The 24,332-nt window shown below is 41.8% G+C and overlaps 1 pseudogene; it reads left to right on the top strand.

Moving 5' to 3' along the window:
• Positions 1–21,602, top strand: part of LOC114619813 — a 23,857-nt pseudogene extending 2,255 nt beyond the window's left edge.
• The last annotated feature ends 2,730 nt before the right edge of the window (positions 21,603–24,332 follow it).

Here is a 24,332-nt window from a genome sequence, read left to right as displayed (position 1 = left end):
TTCCTTCCTTCCTTCCTTCCTTCCTTCCTTCCTTCCTTCCTTCCTTCCTTCCTTCTTTCTTTCTTTCTTTCTTTCTTTCTTTCTTTCTTTCTTTCTCTGTATTCATTTATTTTAGTTTTTCAAGGCTGAATTTACTCTGTAGATCAGACTGGACACACATGGCAGCTCATAATTATCTATAACCCCAGTTCTAAGGGATCTGATGTCTTCTTCTGACCCCTGTGTGCACAGGCATACGTGTGGTACACATACATACATGCAGGGAAAATAGTCACGCACATAAAATAAAAAATATAAATTCTTAAAAAGTGGTATTTATTGACAGACTGAACATCATTATCTCCTTAATTTCTGGCTCTAAAATACTATCAATGTGATTTATCACAGTTCATTATGGCCCATTTCCACCAAAATGATAGAATAAAGATAAAACAAAGCCAGCTTAATTCTGCATTAAATTACCTATAGATAAAACTGATCTAGCCAGGCAGTGGTGGCACACGCCTTTAATCCCAACACTTGAGAGGCAGAGGCAGGTGGATTTCTGAGTTCGAGGCCAGCCTGGTCTACAGAGTAAGTTCCAGGACAGCCAGGGCTACACAGAGAAACCCTGTCTTGAAAAACAAAAACAACAAACAACAAAAAACAAACAAACAAACAAACCAAAAAACAACAACAACAAAAAACCCCTGGAAGATTGGACCACAGTTACTGTGTGAATTGTTATACAATGCATAACAGCTATTGATATGAAACCTCCAAACTGAAAATTACTGTTTAGTTTACCTATAGAGAACAGATATCCAAATATTGCCAGTCACTATGTTTTTCTACTTCTTAAACATTGATGTTGTTTTCTGAACTACGGGTTGCTTTCAGGTACTAGGGATTTGGGTCCATTAGCCAATATTTTGGTGTACCCATTTTTAATGCCTAGAGTTCATGAATCTTGGTACCAGGACTACTGACATCTGTTTGTTGTTGCTGTTCTGATTTTACCTGTGGGAACTTCAGCTCTGAGATTGTGTAACACTTGTCCATTGCTAGTTGCATAAACTTTTGTGAGCAACTTTTTTTTTCTTTTCAGTTAAATAAGAAGAATATTGATACCTTTCAGCATTGAAGACTGAGGAAGAGAATGAACAGGAAAAATTCAATACATAGTCAGACATACAGTAAACTTGACTCAATAAGTGTTTAGTGTTGTTATCACTGTTTGAATCAATAATTTATTCTTAATCAAACTTTATATTTTAATAATTTAGTTGAGTTCTCTCCTTCAATTAATCATGACATTCTTGACGAGAAAGTCTTTGGGTTTAAGATGAGAAAATTTTTTTCTCAAGCAACTTTTTTTTGTTTCCTGGTATCTACTGAGCTAATCTTCCCTATTTCCCTTTGCCCCACTCCTGTATTACTACTGTATTATCCATTGCAATACAGGAAACCTATGTGATATGTGTTTCATCAGCTTTATAGATTGCAAAAAAAAATTTTTTTTTCTACTTGCTTCTGCTGCTGGAAATCTGACTGTAGATACTGCTTGTAGAATTTCCAGGGGACCAACTACCTGAGTCTGAAGAACCCATTGTACCTAATCTTCCTAGAGAAAACTTTCCTTCATGGAGCTGTGTTTGCTTTAGAGACCAGGGACTTCTTTGACACCTGTGTGCTTGTCAGACACTGCTTTCTCCTTGGTTAATCAAGCTAATAGGATGTGCTGAGACATTGTGTCAGACCTTCCTCTGGATTTTGTCAGCTGGGTGGATGCCAAGAAGGGAAGGTTAGCCTCTGGTGGAAACTGAAAAGTGAGACAGAATTAAAGCCTGCCAGCAAACTGAGGCGTGGAGGAGGGGCACAGAGGAGACACCCCCAAGGTCAGTAGAAACTACAAGGATCGGATCAGAGTGCTCACTTGCCATCTTCCGGGCTCAGTTGCTATTAATGCTTCCATCTGAGTTTGTAAATATCTCCTTTGCTTCTGGGATGTCTTCACATATACCAAACAGCCAGACTTCAAAGAGCTTAGTCAGAGAGGCCAGTGGGGTTCTACGGAGAAGGCAATGGGTTTTTCTAAACAGTGGTGATACGGGATCTGGGACATACATCCCTGCTTCTGTTCCCACTATTTAGGGGCCCTTGGCTAGACTGATCTGATTCCTACACAGAGAGTGGCGTGGTTAGAGGCCAGTGGGACCATCAGGCAGATCGCTGCCATTCTTCTAAGATCTCACCATTTGAGTCAAGTATTTTATTTAGTCACTCTCTCTAAGCTGTCTCTTGGAAAAGCAAAGAATTTACAGGTGTGTGGGCCAATAGTCCATGTAATTTCTCTCTGATCCCAATTGCATCAGGACTGTTAAGGATAGAGATATGGGTGGCAGGTGAGGAAAGAGTCTCTGGAATTTATTTCTCTGTCTAGAGGGCAGGTCCCGGGAACCTTACTAGTTTACTATTGCTGCATCAAAGATGGTTCTAACAGAGTGGCTTAAACATCAACAACAAAACAAACGACAGCATATCGACTATTTCACAGACCTCCTGTGTGAGGACCCAGAAGTGGCTTACTTGTCCTAATTTGTTCTCTATTGCTGTGATAAATATCAGGACCAGAAGCAACTTGGGGAAGAAAGTATTCATTTCATCTTACAGTTTACAGTCGATCATGAAGGAAATAGAGGCAGGAACTGGAGTCAGGAACCCAGAGGCTTGAACTGAAGCAGAAGCCACGGAAGAACACTGATTATTGGCTTGCCTTCCATGGCCTGCTCAGGACTGCCTGGCAGGGTATGGCATCACCCACAGTGGGCTGAGCCATTCCATGTCATTCACTAATCAAGACAATGCCCCCATAGATTTATTCCTACAAGCAGCCAGATGGAGGCAATTCCTCAATTAAGGTTTCCTCCTTCCAGATGATTCTAGCTTGTGTCAAGTTGACAAAACTAACCAGCCAACTTGGATTCTCTACTTAAGGTCTCAAAAATTGGCCACAAAAATTCTGGTTCTACTACATTCCTTTCTAGAACTTGAGATCTTCCTCCAGGCTAACATAGTTGATAGCAGAATTTGGCTTTTTGGTTGTAGGACTGAGGTCCTCAGGCCACTAGGAGCCAATCTGTCACGTGGCTGTTACCACTAGCAGGCCTTAGCAAAGCTTGCTTTGGCTAGGTGCTCAGTCCTCCTTTCTCCGGTTTTTAAGAGTGGGTGTTGTCTGGTAGAACAGAATTCTGGGAATGACATTTTGAAGTTTCACAAGAAAATCTAGATCATTAGGCAAAGCAGAGCCCACATTTTTGCTGAGAAGCAGCTCATATGAACTGGGGTTGGCTGTCTCCTTGGACAGGATGACTTCTTTAATTTTTTCAAAGCCTCAGCCTGACAGTAATGCTGCGCATGCGTTGCCGTCTGGGCGGGTTCAGTCAAGCCACGTTGCTCACTTGTCTATTTCTGGTATTTGAGTTTTTGACCTAGGATTATATTTTTGAAGAAGCAGAGGAAACTATGTGACTCTAGGGAATGAACTAAGGAGGCTCTGTTGAGAAAAGGGGATGAACTGAGGTAAACAGGTTTGCAAGCCTTCCCAGTGCCTAATTATAATATAAAAGAGGTGGGTTGAACTGAGTTTCTTCCTGGCTCTGCTCTCACTGGCCAGGACTCCAGCATGTGATTGAATCTCTGTTCTTCCTTTAGGATTCATTTCCTTTGCCACTGCGTTTCTGATTCTCACAGACTTGGCTCTTGACCTTGAGATCTGACATTCTGACAACTGACCAAAGTTCTCACTGACCTTGAAAACTTAGATAACAAAAACCATTCACAGACATTAGCCTAGAAGCACCTATGGACCCAGGAAATAAGGGCCAGCTTAAGGAAAGGTGTTAACAATTATGGCTCACTAAGCAAGCAAGGTTCTGGGAAATATTTCAGTTCCAGCAGAAATAGTCTCAGGGAGTTGAGAGTGTGGGAAACTGAGTCAGAAATCCAGGCATGCAGATTAGATCATCGCAGTAGGAAGGGGAAGGACCCTACAGCACCTTCCTGCTGGCTTCCTGTCATTACAGACCCAGGGGAGTCAGGGCCTCTCAGACTGCTTGCTGACTAACAGCAGGAGCTGAAGATCAGTGCCTTACCTCAAATTAACACTTAAACACACATGGAAAAGCAGGGCTTCAGTAACTGTGTGAATAAGAAAAGTAAGAACCAGTAAGAACGGAGCTTTCTCATCACTGTTGACGCTTTGCTGATCTGTTGCCTCAAGTCACTTGGATACATTTGGCCTCTCTCGCCTTTTCCAAGAACACAGAGAGGAACTCTCCCATTTCCTCCCCTATTCTACTGAACTAGGCATCATCTATAGAATGACTGTAGCTAGCAAGGGGTGTATGGTACAGAACATCTCTTACGATTCAACCCAAAGCAAGTTCAATGCCTACCTTGTCTTGGCTTAAGATGCAAACTCAGTGGTAGCTCAGTAGAATGCTTTCGCAGCATGTGAGAGGCCTGGGCTCAGTCCTCAGTACTGCAGCAATAAATGCAATGCAAACTATAATTCATATAAAAAAATCCCTTTGACATGAAAGTAGGAGTGAGTGTATACGTGAAGGGAGGAGCCTAGAACGGAAGGGGCGGGAACACAGGGAAGGGAGGAGCCTAGAACGGAAGGGGCGGGAACACAGGGAAGGGAGGAGCCTAGAACGGAAGGGGCGGGAACACAGGGCAGTGTGAGCAATGTTCAGAGACCATCACATGTATGAAAATACCATAATGAAACGCATTGTTTTGAACACTAACTGGAAAAAAAATCAATACAAATGAAAGGAAGAATCCATTTTAGTTGTTTAAATTTCGGATTCTGAGACACATTTGTCCCAGCCAAGGAAGATTGCTAATAACTACAGGTGTGGAATTCCTCATTGTAGGCAGCTTGGATTTTAACATGACAATAACTTGTCTGAAAATTCAGGAGAACTTTAAGTGATTTAATACTTCACAGTTAAAAGAACATGTGATTTATGAAATGGTGCCTCTCCACAATACTGCATAGTGTATATGGTTTGTCAATCACGCCCCAAGAAGTCTGGGGGAGAAAAAGGGACCTGTTTTATGAAGTAGGTCCTCTAAGGAGCACTTGGCCTTTCCTCTAAGAATAGCTGTCGAAATATATTTGGCTACTTAATTAATATATTTTGGTATTTATCTTTTTGTAATATACAACCTTGGTTAGGTTTAATGATCCAAGGAAGTCTTAAAGTATTTCACTGATAGCCTCAAGGGAAACAACTCATATCAAAGTAATTTTGTGTGTATGTGTGTGTTTTGAAACAGGGTCTCTCTGTGTAGCCCTGATTATCCTGGAACTCTATGTAGACCAGGCTGGCCTCGAACTCACAGAGATATGCCTGTCTCTGCCTCCTAAGTGCTGGGATTCAAGGTGTGTGCTACTACCACCCAGCTCAAAGTAATTTTTTATTTATAGGCTTTTGGGGTAACTGGGGTGCTTATAAAGCACAGGAAAGACAGGTTTAGAGCCTGGGCCTCTGTGAGTACTTAGTATTTACACAAATGTGACAGTTACATGCATGAGTGGCTTTGTGAGTTATTAGCAATGATAGTCTCCCAGTAGGAATGACAGCTGTCCCGCTAGAGGGAAGATGATTACACAGGACACCATCACAGCCACTACATCTGGAGTCATTTGGCTAGGAGTGGTGACAGATATTTAAGGGAATGAGAATTAGGGAAGGGAGAAGGGAGACAAGAAAGGCATTGAAATTGAGGGGACCAGCATGGCTAGACACAAAGGAGCTCTAGCTGGTGTGTTTTTGAGGCATAGTTTGGGGGCAGGGAGGTCAGTAGTAGGGTGGGCTTGGAAAACATGGAAAATGAAAGGTCTAGTCTGGAAGCCTTTGAATCAAGCAGTTAGACACGAACAGTACTTTTTTTTAAGTTTCTTTCTTTTTGTTTATTTTTTGGTGAGTATAGCTGTGTGTATGTGTGTACCAATGTGTGTGTGTGCGCGCGTGCTAAAGGAGTCAGAGGTCAGTGTGGTTATATTGGCTATGTCTTCTTAAACCACACTTTATTTTATTTTTAAGACATGGTTTCTTTACTGAGCCTGCAATGTATCCATTTGGCTATACCCGCTGGCTAGAGAGTCTTCACCCTTCCAGCTCCACAGTGCTGGGACTATAGGTGTGGGCTGCTATGCTCTGCTTTTCAGACGGGCTCTGGAGATCAAACTCAAGTTTCCATGATTGTTTCCCAATGGAACCATCAACCTTTCTTGAAGGTTTCTGTCTGAAAGAATGATGTAGCTTTAATGAACTTGAAAGAATGTTTACCATACACCAATAATGATGTAACTTCTCCTAGGCTCACCCACTCACAGCAACCCTGTGATGAAAACACAGTGATGGTTAGCTTAACTCTCAGCTTAACACAACATAGAATCATCTGGGGGAAAAATCTTAATGGAGATTGTCTACCTTCGGTTAACCTGTGGATATACATCTGTGGGGAATTATATATATATATATATATATATATATATATATATATATGATTTATTTATTTTTTTCAAATTGTAATTTATACTCATTCACACAGGGGTTATAAACACAAAAAGGCAGGATGTAGCCGCTGGAGCTGCCTCACATTCGGGGGGCACTTTGTAACAGTCCGTGGGTCAGGGCCTAGCAAGAGAGAGAGTAGGGACAGAGACAAGTAGAATGGAGACAAGACAGGGAGATTGATCAAGTCTCGTCAAGTCTCATTTATTGAAAGGAAATCCTGGGTATTTATACCCTTTACCACGTGCCTTGCCCTCGTGGACAAGCACAGCTGAAGACACTACATCATGCACCTAGCAGTGTGGAGACCACCTAACACCTAGCTGCTGGTGGCACTAAACAGCAAAACAAGATGTTTATCAGAGTGTGCTCAGCTGTTTTGGATTGTTGAAAACAAGTCTCTTGTCAGGGTATATGGCTCGAGATGGCTGCAAAGATGATAGCCGCTTTTGGCTAGAAGTAGGCTCCCAACAGCAGGATGTGGGGAAGGGGATGACACTGGAGCGTGGGTGTTCAGGGGGAATACAGATATCTTTCAGAACAGGGTATTGGCTGGGTGAGGGTTCAGGGGATAGGTCACTCTATGACTCTGCCTATGATTCACTTGTCCTTATCTAAGTTGGTATTATCTGCCAAGGCTACCTATTTACAAGGTCTATGACTACTCAGGCTGGTAAATTGTCACAAAAACTGCCTGTTTACAATAGCTTATAGCCATCTGTTTCAGTGATTATCCAACAGAGACCCAAGACTTGGTGTTAGTATACATGTATGACAGGCCTATGGCTGATTTTAGGCCTTCAGTGTGTAATCAGGGCTGCCCCTGACATCTCCTCCCTTCTCTAAGTATAGAAGGGTTGTGGCGATTCTAATCTTTCGAAGGTGGGGATAGAGGCCTGACCTCCAGTACTTGAAGGGGACCTTGTAATGGCTCCGGTGTGGGGGAATTCTCTTAATTAAGCTAATTGATGTAAGAAGACTCGGCCTAGTATGGGCTGTACCATTCCTTAGTCTGGGCCTCCTAAATTGTATAAGAATGGAGCAACGGAGCTGAACACAAGCAACTAAGCAAATGAACAACACATTCATTAATTCTTTCTGTTCTTGACTGTGGATATGATGTGGCTGTGTGAAGTTCTTGCCTTCATGATGGCAGACTGTAACTTGGAACTGTAAGAGGAGATAAACTGCTTTCTGCCCTGAGTTGTTGTTTTAGGTAGGCTTTCCATTGTTGAGAAGAGACACCATGACCAAGGGAACTCTTATAAGGGACAACATTTAATTGAGGCTTGCTTACCGGTTCAGAGTTCAGTCCATTATCATCATGGCAGGAAGCATGGCAGCATCCAGGCAGACATGGTGGTAGAGAAGGAGCTTAGAGTTCTACGTCTTGATCCAAAGGCAGTCAGGAGAAGATTGGCTCTTCTGCCTTGGGCGGAGTTTAAGCATCGGACCTCAAAGCCCACCCCCACAGTGACACATTTCCTCCAACAAGGCCACACCTATTTTAACCAGGACATACCTCCTAATAGTGTCACTCCCTGTGGGCCAAGCATTCAAACACAAGAATCTATGGGGGCCAAACCTATTCAAACCACTACTTTTGTCAAGAGTATTTTATCAAGCAACGGACGTGAGACTAGGTCACTGTTTTATAGCTGTGGAAATGGAGTGCAACAAAGGTAGGATTTGACTCCATGACATTTGGCCCTAGAGCATTTAACCATTCAGCTATTTGGCACTCACGATAAGCAGCTGTCATAGGAGGTTAATGTGGTGATGATAGTCTGGGTTAATAGGAAAAATGGTGCTGGGAAATTTAGTTAGGAGATATGATGGCTAATCTTGGTTGTCAACTTGCCTACATCTGGAATCAACTGAAACCCAAGCGGCTGGGCACACCTGAGGGGAATTCTCTCTACTGAATTACTTGAGTTGGAAATACCCACCCTAAATCTGAACTGTACTTCCTGGTGTCAACCCACATAAAGGTCATGGAAGAAGGAAGCTTTGGGATTTTGTCTGCTTGCCCTCACTTTCACTGGCAAATTCAGCTTTCCTGTTGCAGAGGCATTTCTCTGCTGGAATTAGAACGTGCTTCATCAAGATTCCAACATAGATTGAAAATCAACAGCTCTCTAGGAATTCCCTGGGATTCCAGATCCAGATTGGGAATGCTGAGACTACAGTCTCATGGACTGAACAACCTCCAGATTCTTGGCCTTTTGGTCAGGAGATAGATGTTGTTGGATTACTTGAACCACAGCTGAAAGCCATTCTCTCATTCTCTCTCTCCCTCTCTCTCTCTCTCCCTTCCCCCCTCTCCTTTTCCCTCTCCCCCTCCCTCCCTCCCTCCCTCCCTCCCTCCCTCCCTCCCTCTCTCTCTCCTTCTCTCTCTCTCACATACACACACACACACACACACACACACACACACACACAGGCACACATACACACACACTAACACATACATACACCCTATCAGTTCTGTTCCTTTAAAGAACCTAATACAGGAGGAGATGCTAATGATTTGAAGCTATTCTGTCTCCCTATCACTTGACTTCATCCATCCCCATAGACCTATGCTAAGCTTAGGCTCTATAATTTTAATCTCCTTTATTGTATACCTCTTCATTCCTCTACATTGTGTAGCTAGAAGATCTTTGTAAAGAGAAAACTTGGATCATACCTCTTTGAACGCTTCTTGTAAAATTCTTGTTTTTGGGTTACAAAGCCCTTTATGATCTGGCTCTTTTTCTTTTCAGTTCCACGTCTGGGCACCTGTTTCCTTACATTCTACTGTCTTAACTTCCTGGCTGCACGATGGAATTAGTTGATACCCAAGTTCTACCTATGATGTTAGAACCTTGGAGGCAGGAGCCAGTGGAGGAGATTTTGTAAACACCACCAGCGACAATGACAACACCTTCTCTAGCAAATTCTGATGAATGGCCAAGGTTGAGATCTATTTCTTCATAGATAAGACTGGGCAGACCATGTGGACTCTGTGGAAGGACCTGCTTTCTGCTCTTTGTCTCTAACTGGGCCTCTCTGTCAGGCACTATTGTCCCCTTTCCCCTTTTCATCTGGTTTACTCCTGCCTGGTCTTCAGAATGTGCCTGTTACCATCTACCTAGTGCCTAGAAAAAGTCTCATACTGGACCCTCAGTAAATCTTTATTGAATGATTGGCTAAACTTGAGCTAGATGACTGAATAATGTTTATCCTGTATCCAAAGGATGCCTACATTCAGATCTCCATGATGATGGTGCCTAACTAAGCTAAGAGCTGTGTTCAAATTAAGAATCTAGATCTGGGGACCGTATCATATCTTTGGTTGTCAAGTGGGCCTAAAGTAATCACCGGGGTCCTTATAAGAGGGAGGCAACAGCACTGGACTGAGGAAGAGGAGGCAAGAGGAGACCAGGGAGAGAATGCTGTGCTCCTGACTTTGAAACTATAAAAGCCAGGAATCAAATTTCCGGAAAATGGACAAGCTATGCCGAATTGTTGTCTAGAGTCTTCAAGGAGAGAATGTTCCTGCCAACAGTTTTGACTTCAGACAAGTGAAATCATTCCTCTGCCCACCTACAGAAGTATAAGATGATACATCTGGGACAAATGTTATTTGTCTTAAATGACTAAGTTGATGTGCTAATTTGTTATAGCTGCAACAAGAAACTTATATAGATGACAAGCTATTTCTTCTCCCAAAGATCATATATGACTTTTATCTACGTTGATTTACTTTCAGTACTTCAGTTTCCCCATGTGTAATGTTGGCTATTATGAGGTTTAAGTGGCTCAGTGAATTAACATAGCCTTTTATGAAACAAGTACCCAATAAACTATTCTTATTATTCCATCGAAGCCTTCTAAGCAACACCATTATATTTGCCTAATGAGATTAAGATGTAGATATAATTCCTAATGCTCCATTTTAGGATTTTCTTCTCACCTGTGGACTTGATGTCACAGAAAAGGAATCCATCAGCATGTCCAAGATCTCAGCAACCATTCCTTCTGGCAGCTATTTTGCCCCTGGTTCCATCCCAAGGGAGGTTGTGCTTCCTGCACATTTCCTTGACTGCCTGCTCTTCTGGGTCTGGTCCTGTTGATAAGCAGCTCCGGCTCCAGCAAGCATGAGTCTCTCTGCTGCCTTGGGAAAGATGATTGAAAGGCGAGTGCGTGCTTCAAAGCTGGCTAACTGGAAGACTGGTTACTAAATCCCTGGAAGGATGACACAGCTGTGGTGACTTCTCTTGATGACTGTATGGCTGTGGCACTCTACCTAACTTCCTCAAACCTCAGCTTAGCCTCCGGTAAGTAGATCCATCTCAGTATTGACTTCAAAAAATTGTCCTAAAGATGAATGGAAAGGAAGTCTTCAAGCAATTAGTCCTGTGTCCCGCCCACAGACTGCACTCTAGTGCCCCCAGCATCAGTTTGAACAGCAATGATGGTGAGCGAGGATAACCTGTTACAGTTACTTTCTAATGTTTGGTATTAAGAGAGCCTCTGATACTATTAAATACTCCCAAGTGTCCCAAGGAACATTTGTCTATGTGTATGCCATAGCTAGTGATACTTACCATATTGGAAATCAAAACTGAAATATTGAAAACATTTCTAAACTCATGCAAGACAGCAATAAACCCATTGTATGTTAATAGGTCTTAAAACATAGTTCATTTTTTCCAATATAAATGATTCAAGTGACTTGCTTTACATATTTGAAAATTTCAACATCTGGCTTAAGAAAAGACAATTGGATGTTATATTTGCTTCTAAGCGTATTCTGTGATGCGTAGTCTCATAGGCCAGGAGGCTCTGGAAAAATCTACCGTGCATTTTACCATGACCTGAAGGACTCTCAGGGGGGCCCAGAACACTCTTTCAGAACAACTGACTTATAATATTTCAATCTGGGTACATATAAGTTAAGATTGCCTATCACCTCCAACTTGATATGGGCAAAATTAAAGGCAGACAATACCATATCTCTGGTAGTGTGCAATGTCAGGGGTTCTCAGTCTATGCCAACAGGATATAAGATGTTCTATCAGTTTATGAAGTATTGCCAGATGTGTCTTTTAACTAGGAAGGCTTACATTCTATCTCTCCTGCTGAACTTTTTAGGAGAATTAAGAGACAAATTGATATAGCACATAATTGAAGGTTACAATTAATACTCTAATGAACAGTATTAGTAATAGAACACTACAATGAAAGTAATATATTCTCACATTACTGAACACTGCAGTTAAAAGTGAACTAATCAATTCCCAGCAGTTTGGGAGTCTAGGAGTTGGGACCAGGCCATCCCATATAATAACAGCAACAGAGGTTCAAGTCTACTGTTCTACTTATGTGAAGTTTGGAAGTATATGAAACAAAATTATATGTCACTAATGGGCATGATCCCATGCTGGAAATTTACAATCATGCCCAGAATGAGAAATATCACACTCAGGGCAATGGGGACCTTTGGTCTTAACCTCATTCTGAAGGATGAAGACACATAATGAACCAGGAGAAGGCTTAGAGGATTTACTCACATCTGCAGTGTTTTATCTATTCTTAAAAATGTGAATTTAAAAATTGTCTGCTTGAGCTTTTATTTTAAGAAAGCAGGCCATGATAGCAACTCAAAACTCACTCAAAGAAGACTCCTACCTCCCTTATTCTTGTTGGCTATGGACAGGTTCAGTTATAGGCAGCTGGATTCAAAATACTCATTTGTTAGAAATTATTTGGTGTTTACCATGGACATCTCATGAAATAGATTAACACCTTGCCTAAAGGCTGATACAAGGTATGTCTGCTGGCCCCACATGTCTTAGTCAGGGTTTCTATCCCTGCACAAACATCATGACCAAGATGCAAGTCGGGGAAGAAAGGGTTTATTCAGCTTATACTTTCACATTGCTGTTCATCACCAGAGAAAGTCAGGACTGGAACTCAAGCAGGTTAGGGAGCAGGAGCTGATACAGAGGCCATGGAGGGATGTTACTTACTGGCTTGCCTCTCCTGGCTTGCTCAGCTTGCTTTCTTATAGAACCCAGGACTACTAGCCCAGGGATGGCACCACCCACAATGGACCTGTCCATCTTTAATCACTAATTGAGAAAGTGCCTTACAGCTGAATCTCATAGAGGCATTTCCTCCAGGGAGGCTCCTTTCTCTGTGATAACTCCAGCTTGTGTCAAGTTGACACATTAAGCCAGCCAGTACACCAAGGAACCTTAATTTTTATTTCCTTCCTTCCTTCCTTCCTTCCTTCCTTCCTTCCTTCCTTCCTTCCTTCCTTCCTTCCTTCCTCCCTCCCTCCCTCCCTCCCTCCCTCCTTCTTTCCTTCCCTCCTTTTCTCCCTCCCTCCTTCCCTTCCTCCTTCCTTTCCTTCCTTCCTTCTTTCTCTGAGACTCCCTTTTTTTGACAGGGTCTCACTATGTAGCCCTGATTCTATGTAGAGCAGGCTGGCCTAGAATTCACAGAGCTATGCCTACCTCTGTTCTCAAGTGCTGGGATTAAAAGTGCCACCAGCATATCTTGCAGAACCCTGTTAACTTTATCAGGGGCCTGAGAGTAAGGGGAAAGCTTGGGGTTGAGAACAACTATTGAGAAACTTCCTTCTGATGTGGAGAGCTGGACATACGTCCTTACCCTGTAGTGTTGCTCTGATATTCCCTCTAGCTTCCTTGCCAGTCAAGGAGTAGGAAAGGGGCTTGTAATGGTTTGAATGTGTAGTCTGTGTTGGAACTTAATCTCCAATGCAGCAGGGCTGAGGGGTGGGATCTTTAATAGGTGTTATGTACTGAGGATTTTCCTTTCAGAAGTGGACTTATGCTGTTCTCAGTGCTGGGGAGTAGGCTCTTTATTGCAAGAGGGTATCCTATAAACCTGACTTTCTTTATTTCTCCTTGCAATAATCTTCTGATATGTTACTGCCTAGCAAAGAGGCTTTCTGCCAGATATTGGCCCTTGGGATTAGACTTCCCAGCCTCCAGGGCTGTGTTTTGGATAACTTCTATGCCTTAAAGTTACCTAGCCTCAGATCTTCTGTAAGAGCAAGCAAAGTAGACTAAGCAAGGGATTGCTTCATTTCTGAGCCTGTTATGTCAGCTGGAGTCAGATCCTCAGCTTAGGAGTATAGTCTTGGGCTTTTATTTTAGGGGATTGATGGTCTAGGATTTGGGGATGTTGTGGGGTGTCAAACCTCCCAGCTCAGACTTCTGAGAAGAACTGGTTCTCGGGCTTCTTTTAGCTGTAGAGTCATCCCTCACTGAATTTTGACGAAGTCCTTTAACTTCTCCTTGTTTACTGCTACACTGTTTCTGACCTGACTTTTTAACTCCCCTCCTCTCTTCTGCGCTCCTCAGTGCCTGACACAAGTACTCATCAGGAACTAAAAATAAAAATCCTTTGAAGCCTTCTCTAACGCTATGGTATGTATTACAGCTATGGTATATATTGGTTTTAATAGGCATTAGAACATATGTCCAGCTGGTTGGAGACACCTGTTAAATGATTTTGCACATTTTCTCAATAAATATAAAGCATAGAAGAAACACTGTTTATTTTTATCTAAGTTTGCACCTATTTTAGGATATTGTTCTTCAGTACATGTTACACTGACACACAGCTGTATATTACGGGGTATATTATCACAGATTTTAGTATTTTCACTAAGGAGGTACACATTTCTCTAGGTGCCTACTCTGTGTTTACACTTTGTTCTTTGGTCTGTTTTGAGGGTCTTATAGTTTAGCCTTGAACTTGTCACACTGCTTCACTCTCCCAAGTAGCTGAGTTATGGGGATGCACCTCTATGCCTGGCCAGTCATGGTTATGTTTAACTCCGGATAGTAGCATTATATTGTATAGTCATTAATGGGGGAGAGAAGGTGTGCTCTGAGCTCTTAGGGAGAACACCAAGACCTCAGAACATAAAGTACAAGAATGAAAGGGGACAGTAGCTATAGCTATTTGTAGTAGATGTTGTACAGGCTGGCTTTATAACCTAGTTTTCATTTTGGGTATAAGGTGCTTAGTCTACTTAACAAAAGCCTGGGACACTCCAGTGGCACCTGCCATCCCTTTTCTACTTAGAGATAAATGTCCACCTAGTTGATAACTGCATCTTGGAATGACAGGATGACAGAGTGACCTAGGCAGCTTCATTTAGAGAAACTTAATGAGCTCTAGCCTCTTTCTTTGTCGTGTCAGTAGCCCTTGGAGCATGGAGAGGGAAGTGTGTGCTTGAGCAGGGTCTTAAGGACGAGGGGCTTGAATTAAAGTGCCCGGCCATTTGTTAATGATACTATAAGATTTGTTTGTAGGGGGTCACCACTGTTTCTAAAAAGTCCGTTTAGTGTCCAGACACTTTGGGGGTGCTTAGGCACTGAAGATACAGAGGAGTGGTATTTTTTCCCCTGAGGCTGCTCAGTCTGTACAACAGAAGATGTTAAATTGGGAAGGAGTATAAAGGGAACATGAAAAGCCAAACCCACACTGGCCTGATGCTCAACATGAAATGGATAGGATTTCTCCCTCCAATCTAGTCAATATTTAAAACAAGATAATGGAAAAGATGCCAAAAAGCCAGGCTCAGAGGACGTTATGTGCCATGATAAGGTGGCTCCCCCAGCTGGACTGTCTTCAGTGAGCAATGCAGAATGTTTGAAAGGACAGGTGGACTGGGGACATGAAGAATTGGGGTTGTCTTCTGTCACAGTTCCCTTTGTTACTTCACTGTAGATTTGTTCCTAATTAGCCCAAGATGGTAGCTGGGGAAGAGAAGGAGAGAAAATGGGAAAGACACCTCATCCTGACAGCAGAGTGGGAGGGGTAGCTTGGGTGGGTACATGGATGGGGACAACTGGCTGGTACAATCATTTGTATTTAAGAGATGCATGCAATTTATGTATCTGTGAGCCAGAGACTCTCCAGGACATAAATTTCCCATGCTCTGCAGCAATTCATCTGTCCTACACTTCATCTCTTAGTTATTTATGAGTTTCTAGATCTTGAGTAAATGCCAAGCGCAAGCTTTTTTTTTTTTTTTTGTAAGTTTGGCTTTTTGTTTAATTTTATTTTAGAATATTTTTCCCCCAGTGACTGAGTTAAATATGAAACCCTCACAATCAAAGGTGAGGGGTGTTGACAGTTGGTGGCAAACAAAGCAGTTGTTCCACTAAGTCACCAACTAACGAAGTTTTTAATTACAGGACAGTTAAGTGAGGAGAATGCTGCTTCTTTCTTGGATGTCTGAATATGAGCGTAGCTGTAGCAGATGGCAGTTTGACACATCAATGTTGCGAGGCAGTTCACTCGAGTTAAACTATCCGAGAAGTGCTAAAAATATTAAGCTCGACTTACATACTTCTGCTTCTGCTCTGACTGAAAGATTAACGCTGTAGCTGTGCTAACCAGGACACTCCCAGCATCTGAAAGAACAAGTTGATTCCTTTAGCATTTTTCAGAACTGCTATTCCAATTATACTCCTTAGAAGTTGCATAAAGACTTCTTCATGCCACAGCTATGATTTAAGAGTGAGGAGTTTTGACTTAGCCAGGCATGGTGTCACATGTCCATAATGTCAGTACTTGGGAAGTTGTGGGTGTGGGTGTGAGTAAGGGTATGGGTGTGGAGTGTGGCAAGTTTGAGGCTGGCTCAGGCTCTGTAAAGTGTTTTAAAATTTCTTTTCTTTTCCAACTCTAAGAACACACTACTTAATGTTTCAAGCCCAACACTGTCTGGAAGAGTCTAGATGTCACAGTAGAGTTTAATTTTGGAGTAAGAAACGCTAACTAAAATTAACTGGAAAAAGTCTAGTGGAAGATTACTCAAAAGCTCCCTCTTAGATGATCTTCGAGAAGAAAATAATGACAAGAGGAGAAAACATGATCAGTAATTTCATTTTTAAAAAAAGGGAACTTGCAGGAAAAATGTAGCAAATCTGTTTAATTTCTAAGTAATTTCTCAAAATAATCCAATCTATAAATAGTATGCAATGTTCTGTTAGTAATGCTTATTCCCTTCAGTGTTTTCTTTCTTACCCCAGTTTCATATTTCTACCTGCAGTCATTTACAAAGACTTTGAAGAAGTGCTCTCCAAAGTCAGCAATGGGAGCGAAAGGACAAGCCTGGGTTCCGCTCAGGCAGAGAGATGTGGGCTTCTTGGTCTTCAGCGGGGAAGGTGGGTGATTTCCTCATGTGATGTGAGTCTATAGTGGGCTGCCCAGAGTGGCTCCTCAGCCTGGGGAAGCCAGTGAGAACTGGCTTCCTTCCACTTCTCCATGGCTTGTGTGGTTGGACAACCAGGCCTTGTCCTATGCTTTAGGCAAGAAGTGGGTGGAACAGAGGCCTTTGGGTGCATCATTAGGCTATTTATTTGAGATCACTCTGTTTTTTTTTTTTTAACACACGCATTCTTACTTAGTCATTAACTTTATTCTTAGAATTACTTTAGCCAAATCTCAGAGGTTCTGGTAACTCGTACTTTCATTTTCATGTGATTCTAGGAATTTTTTTTATTAAAGCTTTCATCCAGATTTCTTAATTGAACCATTGTCATTCAACAAAGTATTATTCCATCTCTAAATATTCAGGTAATTTCTGTGGTTTCTCTATCTATTGATTTCTAGTATTAGACCACTGTGATTTGATAGGATAGAAGAAATAACTTTGACTCTTTTGTGTTTGTTAATACTTTCTTTGTGACATAGAATGCGGTCTGTTTTATAGAATATTCTACAGGATTCTTAGAGAGTATGTATTCCATATCTGATTGATGGATGGACTGTACATATATGTGTATGTGTGTTTGATGGATAGACTCTCTCTCTTTCTCTCTCTCTCTCTCTCTCTTTCTCTCTCTCTCTCTTTCTCTCTCTGTCTCTCTCTCTCTCTACACACACACACACACACACACACACACACACACACACACACATGTTTTCAGATATATCTGTTAAGTGTGTTTGATCTATGATATAGTACATAACTTTGAAGCTTCTTTCATGACTTTTATTTTTGATGGCCTAGCTAAACACAAGAATGGAGTATTAAAGTCATCTATTATTTTAGCAGGACCTATCAGACCTTTCATGTCCCTTGGTGTTTGTTTTATTAAATTGGGTGTTCCAACATTTGGTGCACATCCAGTTGTTTAGTCTTTTAGGTGGGTTGCTCTCTTTGTTAGTATGCAGTGGCATTCATGATATCTTTTGACTCATTTTGGTTTGAGACTTACTTTATTAGATGTTAAAATACCTATGTCAGGTTCTTTTCAGCTTCTGTTCACTTGCTAGATTGTTTTCATCCTTTGACTCTCAGTCTGTGTATTTCTTTACTAACAAAATTTGACTCTCAGAGACAAAAGACAGTTAGAGATAGTTTTTAAATGCAGTGAACTTTTTTGGTGACTTGAGGCGATTTGCATTTGTCTTAGGTAAAAGGTTCCATTGCTGTGAAGAGACACCATGACCAAGGCAACTCTTAAAAAGGACAACATTGCTGGGTGGTGGAAGCACACGCCTTTAATCCCAGCACTTGGGAGGCAGAGGCAGGCGTATTTCTGAGTTCAAGACCAGCCTGGTCTACAGAGTGAGTTCTAGGACAGCTAGAACTACACAGAGAAACCCTGTCTCGAAAGAAAAAAAAAAAAAAAAAAAAGGACAACATTTAGTTGGGTCTGGCTTACAGTTACAGTCCATTATCATCATGGCAGGACGCATGACAGCGTGCAGACAGACATGGTGTGGAGGAGCTGAGAGCTCTACATCTTGATCAGAAAGAAGCCAAGAGGAGACTAGAATTCCACATTGGGCAGAGCTTGAGCGTAGGAGACATCAAAGCCAGCCTACTTCCTCCAACAAGGCCACACCTACTCCAACAAGGCCACACCTCCTAATAGTGTCATTCCCTGTGGCCCAAGCATTCAAACACATGAATCTATGGGGACCATGCCTATTTAAATCACCACAGCATTTGAAGTTGTTATTGATAGATGCTTACTAATTTTTGTAATTTGCCTCCATTTACACTGGTTTTGCTCTTTACTTTCTCTCCTATTGATTGTAGAGATTTGATGGTTTACTACGTGGCCATGATGGTACTCTCCAGCTCTCCTTTGTTCATCTCTTCCTCCCAAGAAACTTATTCTTTCCTTTGATTTGACGATTAAGGCAATCTTATTTCACCTCTACGTAAATTATTCCTTTAAGCATCTTCTATGCTGCCGACAAGAGGTCTGATGTTCTTTTCATGTGTTTGCCCTTGTGAACTGTTGGCATTTTTTCCTCTTATGAATTTTAATGTATTTCTTTGCTTTGTGTTTTTGACATCCTTGTGCTTTTTAAAATTATGTGTACATCTCTGTGTGAGTATGTATCTGTGACTTCAGGTGCCCTTGGGATCCAGAGATACTGCATCCCCCTGAGCTGGAGTTACAGTAGCTGTGTGACATCTGATGTGGGTGCTGGGAATTGATTCAGGTACTCTTCAAAAGCATAAATGGCTTTCAATGGCTGAACAATCTCTCCAGCCTTGTTTTTAAAACGTTGATTGGAATATGAGAAGTTTGTCACCATTATGCCAGCTTGAGGTTCTTGCATTTATATATCTATTTCATTCTTGATTTGGAACAGTTTTGCTATAATTTCATTGAATAGAGTCTCTGTCTTTAGTTTTGAATCTCAGCACTTCCATCCTATGGATTTTTAAGTTGGTCTCTTAATAGCATCCCAGAGTTCTAAGATGTAACAGTCATGTTTGTCTATTGTTTCTTTATTGATATTTGAAGGTAGTATTTCCTTGACCTTGTCTGCAAGCCTTGATTTTCTTTCTTCTGCTCGGTTGAGTTCATTGGTTGGGTTTTTCATTTTAAAAAATGACATTGAGTTTTTGATTACCAATATTTATATTTTTATTTCTCAAAAATCCCATTTTCTCAGGGATCCAGGTTAGTTGAGACTGCTGGTCTTCCTATAGGGTTGTCTTCCTCTTCAGCTTCTTCCAGCTTTTCCCTAATTCAACCATAGAGGTCACCAGCTTCTATCCATTGGTTGAGTGTAAATATCTGCATCTGACTCTTTCAGCTGCTTGTTTCGAGATCTCTCAGACACTGAGTCACCAACCAGGCAGCATATACCAGCTGATATGAGGCCCCCAACATTTATATAGCAGAGGACTGCTGAGTCTGGACTTAGTCAGAGAAGATGCACCTAATCCTCAAGAGACTTAAAGCCCCAGAGAGTGGGGAGATCTGATGGGGGTGGGGGCATCCTCTTGAAGACAGAGGAGAAGATATGGGATGTGGGACAGTCAGAGGGTGGACCTGGAGGTAGATAAAATCTGGACTGTAAAAAAAGAATAAATAAAGAGAGAGAGAGAGAGAGAGAGAGAGAGAGAGAGAGAGAGAAAGAGAGAGAAGATCTTATTTTCTTACTGAACTCTTTTTCTACATTGGTCACCTTTTCATTCATATGATCCACTAACCCACTGTGTTGGTGACCTTGATCTCCAGGTACTGTGTTAATTCATCTTGTTTGTGTCCTCTTTGAAGTCACTGATCATTTTTATTAATAAACCTTTGAAATCTTCGCCTGGCGTTTTGCCTAATTCAGTATCTTTGAATTTGGTCATGCTGAAGAGTTATGTGTAGGCATATAATTGTGCACTGTGTAATTCAAAAGCTAATTTCTGGTTCCCCTATATCTGGTTGTAATCCCTATTCAGAGAATCTCCTTTCTCAATCTTGTGTAAACACCAGTTCCCCAATTATTCCCTGATGTATCAATAAATAGAATTTAACAGCCAATGACTGAGCAGGGGAGAGAATAGGGAGAGACTTCCTGGCAGCCAGTGGAGGGGGTGAGAGAGGGAGGAAGTGGGGGATTAGCCACAGGGAGAGAGTCCAAGAAAGACTATGAGAAAAGAATTTGAGCAGAGAAAGCCATAAAATGCAAGTATCTTGGAGTTTTGGCTGGGAGGTAGTCAGATTAGCATAGAAGTTGTTGTGCCTTTAAAGTTCATTAAATCAATATATTAGTCCAGTCTCAATTATTTAGGAGCTAACTGGGTAAGAGGAAATTATCAATTTATATTAAAACTCCATTAACAGGTATTATATTCTGAAGGAGTCATACTGTTTTCTTTTTTGTATTCCTGCTTGTGATGGTTTGCATATCCTTGGCCCAAGGAGTGGCAGTATTAGGAGGTGTGGCCTTATTGGAGTAGGTGTGGCCTTGTTGGAGTAGGTGTGTCACTGTGGGCGTGGGGCGTGGGGCGTGGGCTTTACGACCCTAGGCCTAGCAGCCTGGAAGCCAGTCTTCTCCTAGTAGCCTTCAGATAGAGATGTAGAACTCTCAGCTCTGCCTGCACCATGCCTGCCTGGATGCTGCCATGTTCCTTCCTTGATGATAATGGACTGAACCTCTGAACCTGTAAGCCAGCCCCAATTAAATGTTGTCCTTATAAGAGTTGCCTTGGGGGTGGGTCTGGGAGCAGGAGAAGACGGCGGTCTCCACAGGAGTTAAAGTTCCTCATAATTTTCGCTTGTTGGAAGAACTTGAAGAAGGACAAAAAGGAGTAGGTGATGGTACGGTTAGCTGGGGCCTTGACAATGATGAAGACATGACACTTACAAGGTGGACAGGCATGATTATTGGGCCACCAAGGACAAACTATGAAAACAGAATATATAGCCTGAAAGTAGAATGTGGATCTAAATACCCAGAAGCTCCTCCATCAGTTAGATTTGTAACAAAAATTAATATGAATGGAATCAATAACTCCAGTGGAATGGTGGATGCACAGAGCATAGCAGTATTAGCAAAATGGCAAAATTCCTATAGCATTAAAGTTGTACTTCAAGAGCTAAGACATCTTATGATGTCCAAAGAAAATATGAAGCTTCCACAGCCACCAGAAGGACAGACGTACAACAACTAATTTTAGTGGATCTCAAACTTGTCTTAATTCAACAGCTCATGTTATTGTCTTGATTAAATATCACCATGCAAAATACCCACACATTAAGTAAAAGAATTGCAGCTGGCAAACATGACCTGGACAGTTGTAAGAATATATTTAATATATGTACACCTATTATGTTTTCAGGTAACAAGAGAAGGGCAGCACAATTGTTTTTTTTGTCCTCTTAAAGCACTGTCGTTTAAACATGAACCTGAAGTACTCAAAGTGGAATTCAGGTTTTCAAGACAGGAGCATGTTAAAAAACTGTCAGATGGCCATGGAAACCTTTGTTTTTCTGAAAAGTAAAGTCTCAAGATGGAAGAGCAGAAATGACATGTTTTATCCATCATATTTAGAGCTGCAGTTGGAATTGTGTAAAGTAGCAGATAGAATGACTAGTCACCAATTGTGTTAATTCTTGAAGCAGTGTGGGTACTGACTACTACGAGTATCTAAAATAGGTTCAGGATTGTTTTGATACCTGTATTTATAATAAAAAGATGTTTGGGGTTTTGAATTTCTGTTAAAAGCTGTTCCTGTTTGTTACGTGTAACAGACATAATTTGTTTACAGTCTTTGTTTAATAAAACATTCTTAGAAGTTTTAAGTGAAGTGAACAAAAAGGAAATAGGTTTATGGATGTGTGATTTTGAGATGAAAGTTAGTCTTAAAATGTAAATAAAATGTGGAATGTGTCTTCAGAAAAAAAAAAAATAAGAGTTGCCTTGGTCATGGAATCTGTTCATAGCAGTAAAACCCTAACTAAGACACCCTAACTAAGACATTGGTCTTCTGTAACATGATCTGTACAATTGTTAGTTTAATTATCATTTCTGGTCTTATTTAGGGATTTGTTATTGATCAGCCTACTCTTGGAGGCTCAAACTCCAGTTTCACACAGTGACAAGAAAAAACTAATATAACTGCAACCACATTAAACCATACCAGATACAGAAAACACACTCTAAAATGATTAAAGCACCAATAACTACAAGTCATAAAGTAGAAACAGTAAGGCAGAGTGTTCCATGAAGTTACAAATTAAAGTAAATAAGGAAACATCTACAGGGAGGAGATAAAGGAAGGGAACATGGGGAGGGAAAAATAGAAGGCTGGTGAAGGCTGGTGAAGGCTGGTGAAGGCTGGTGAAGGCTGGTGAAGGCTGGTGAAGGCTGGTGAAGGCTGGTGAAGGCTGGTGAAGGCTGGTGAAGGCTGGTGAGGGCCAGTGTGGGCCAGTGTGGGCCAGGAAGGGCCAGCGAGGTTCAGTAAGTGGAGAAGAGGATGGAGAATGTTGTAGAAGGGAATAGAGCAAGGAATGTGTGTGTGTGCGTGTGTGCGTGTGTGTGTGTGTGTGTGTGTGTGTGTAGTGTTTCTTAATGAGAAAGTTTGAAAGCAGAGCTAGGTAAATGTAAGAAGGGGAACAATAATTAGAGATGAGTTTTTAAAGTCAATCATAACAAAGGGTGCAGACAGGTAAGCAGACAGACAAACTAACAAGATGGAGGGACACTACTACTTAAAACAGAGTGGAAAGAAAACAGCAAAGCTCGGAGAGGAGGAAGGAAGGAGGAGGAATAGGAGAGAAGAAAGAAAAAGATGGCTTAGTAATGAAAAATGTATTAAAGGAAAATTTAAAAAGACAAATTTTACAAGTGCCATAATGTAAAAGCACTGATAAAAATACATCAATAATAAACAAATCAGTGACCGCTACTCAAATGCACACAGGAGCAGGGTCGTCAGAAAGCTCGGCTCTTGTCTATGCTTCTTGCTGGTGTTGACTCTGAATCTGAAGTCTACCATGGCTGTCTTCACTTTGTCAGCTCTTCTCTGGGCACCTCCGGCCTCTGCTGGTCACTCAGCTTCCTAGTCTGGGGGCTGGGAAAGTCCTCTGGGCCTTGTACTCTCCAGTGCTTCAACCTGGAGGCTTCTTTTGATTGTGTCAGGAATGTGGGAAGCAGCCAGGAATGAGAGGTGCACATGGGGGAACCTGTCTTATCATGTGAAGGTCTCCTTAGTACTCATCACTCTGCTGGAGGACACCTAGACTGTTGGAGCTTCAGCGTTCTTGATTTTTATGGCTGTGAGCAGCAGGCAGCTCCAGAGGTGGATCTACTTGCTGGGCTCAGGCTCAGGGCTATTCTTGGTTGGTGGGGTCAGCCCTGGACACCAATGGTGGGGCTGTCACCTGTGCCCTTCTTCCCCTGGGTATAACTGCTTTTCCACTCTCCATGAATGCCTTCCTGGACCTTGCCTCCTCCAGGTGTTATAGCTGGTGAAACTCAGGCTCTTGACCTGAGGTTGTTTTGAGATCTTTGACACTCAGGGTAGCTTGGTTTTAAACAATAATTTCTCTCTCAATATGGTTCCTGGACACTGTCCTCTGAATCACAGAGTGATAGAGTGGGCTTCTCTCCACTGCTGACTGCTTTGCCAGAGGAACCAGTGTACTACCAAAATCTACAGACTTATGAGGACAATAGGCTTGTCCTAAGGTCAAGGCTGCCCCTGTTTTACCTTTTAGGAGCTCGTGTGTGTGTATGTGTGTGTATGTGTGTGTGTGTGTGTAAAAGAAATAACTTAGTGTCATTCGAGAAGAGGGAACCTCAATGGAGAAAATACCTCCATCCTGTTATCATGTTGGCAAGTCTCTGGGAGCATCTTCTTGATTAATGATTGATGTGGGAAGGCCTAGCCACATATGTACACAAGGGTACATGTGTGTCACCCGTGGGCAGGTGATCCTGAGTTACATAAGAACTCAGGCTGAACAAGCCACG

Source organism: Grammomys surdaster, unplaced genomic scaffold (genome assembly GCF_004785775.1).
Source record: "Grammomys surdaster isolate TR1022 unplaced genomic scaffold, NIH_TR_1.0 165, whole genome shotgun sequence".
Lineage (NCBI taxonomy): Eukaryota > Metazoa > Chordata > Mammalia > Rodentia > Muridae > Grammomys > Grammomys surdaster.
Note: the sequence above shows the minus strand (reverse complement) of the source record. Positions and strands in the feature narration are given on the sequence as shown.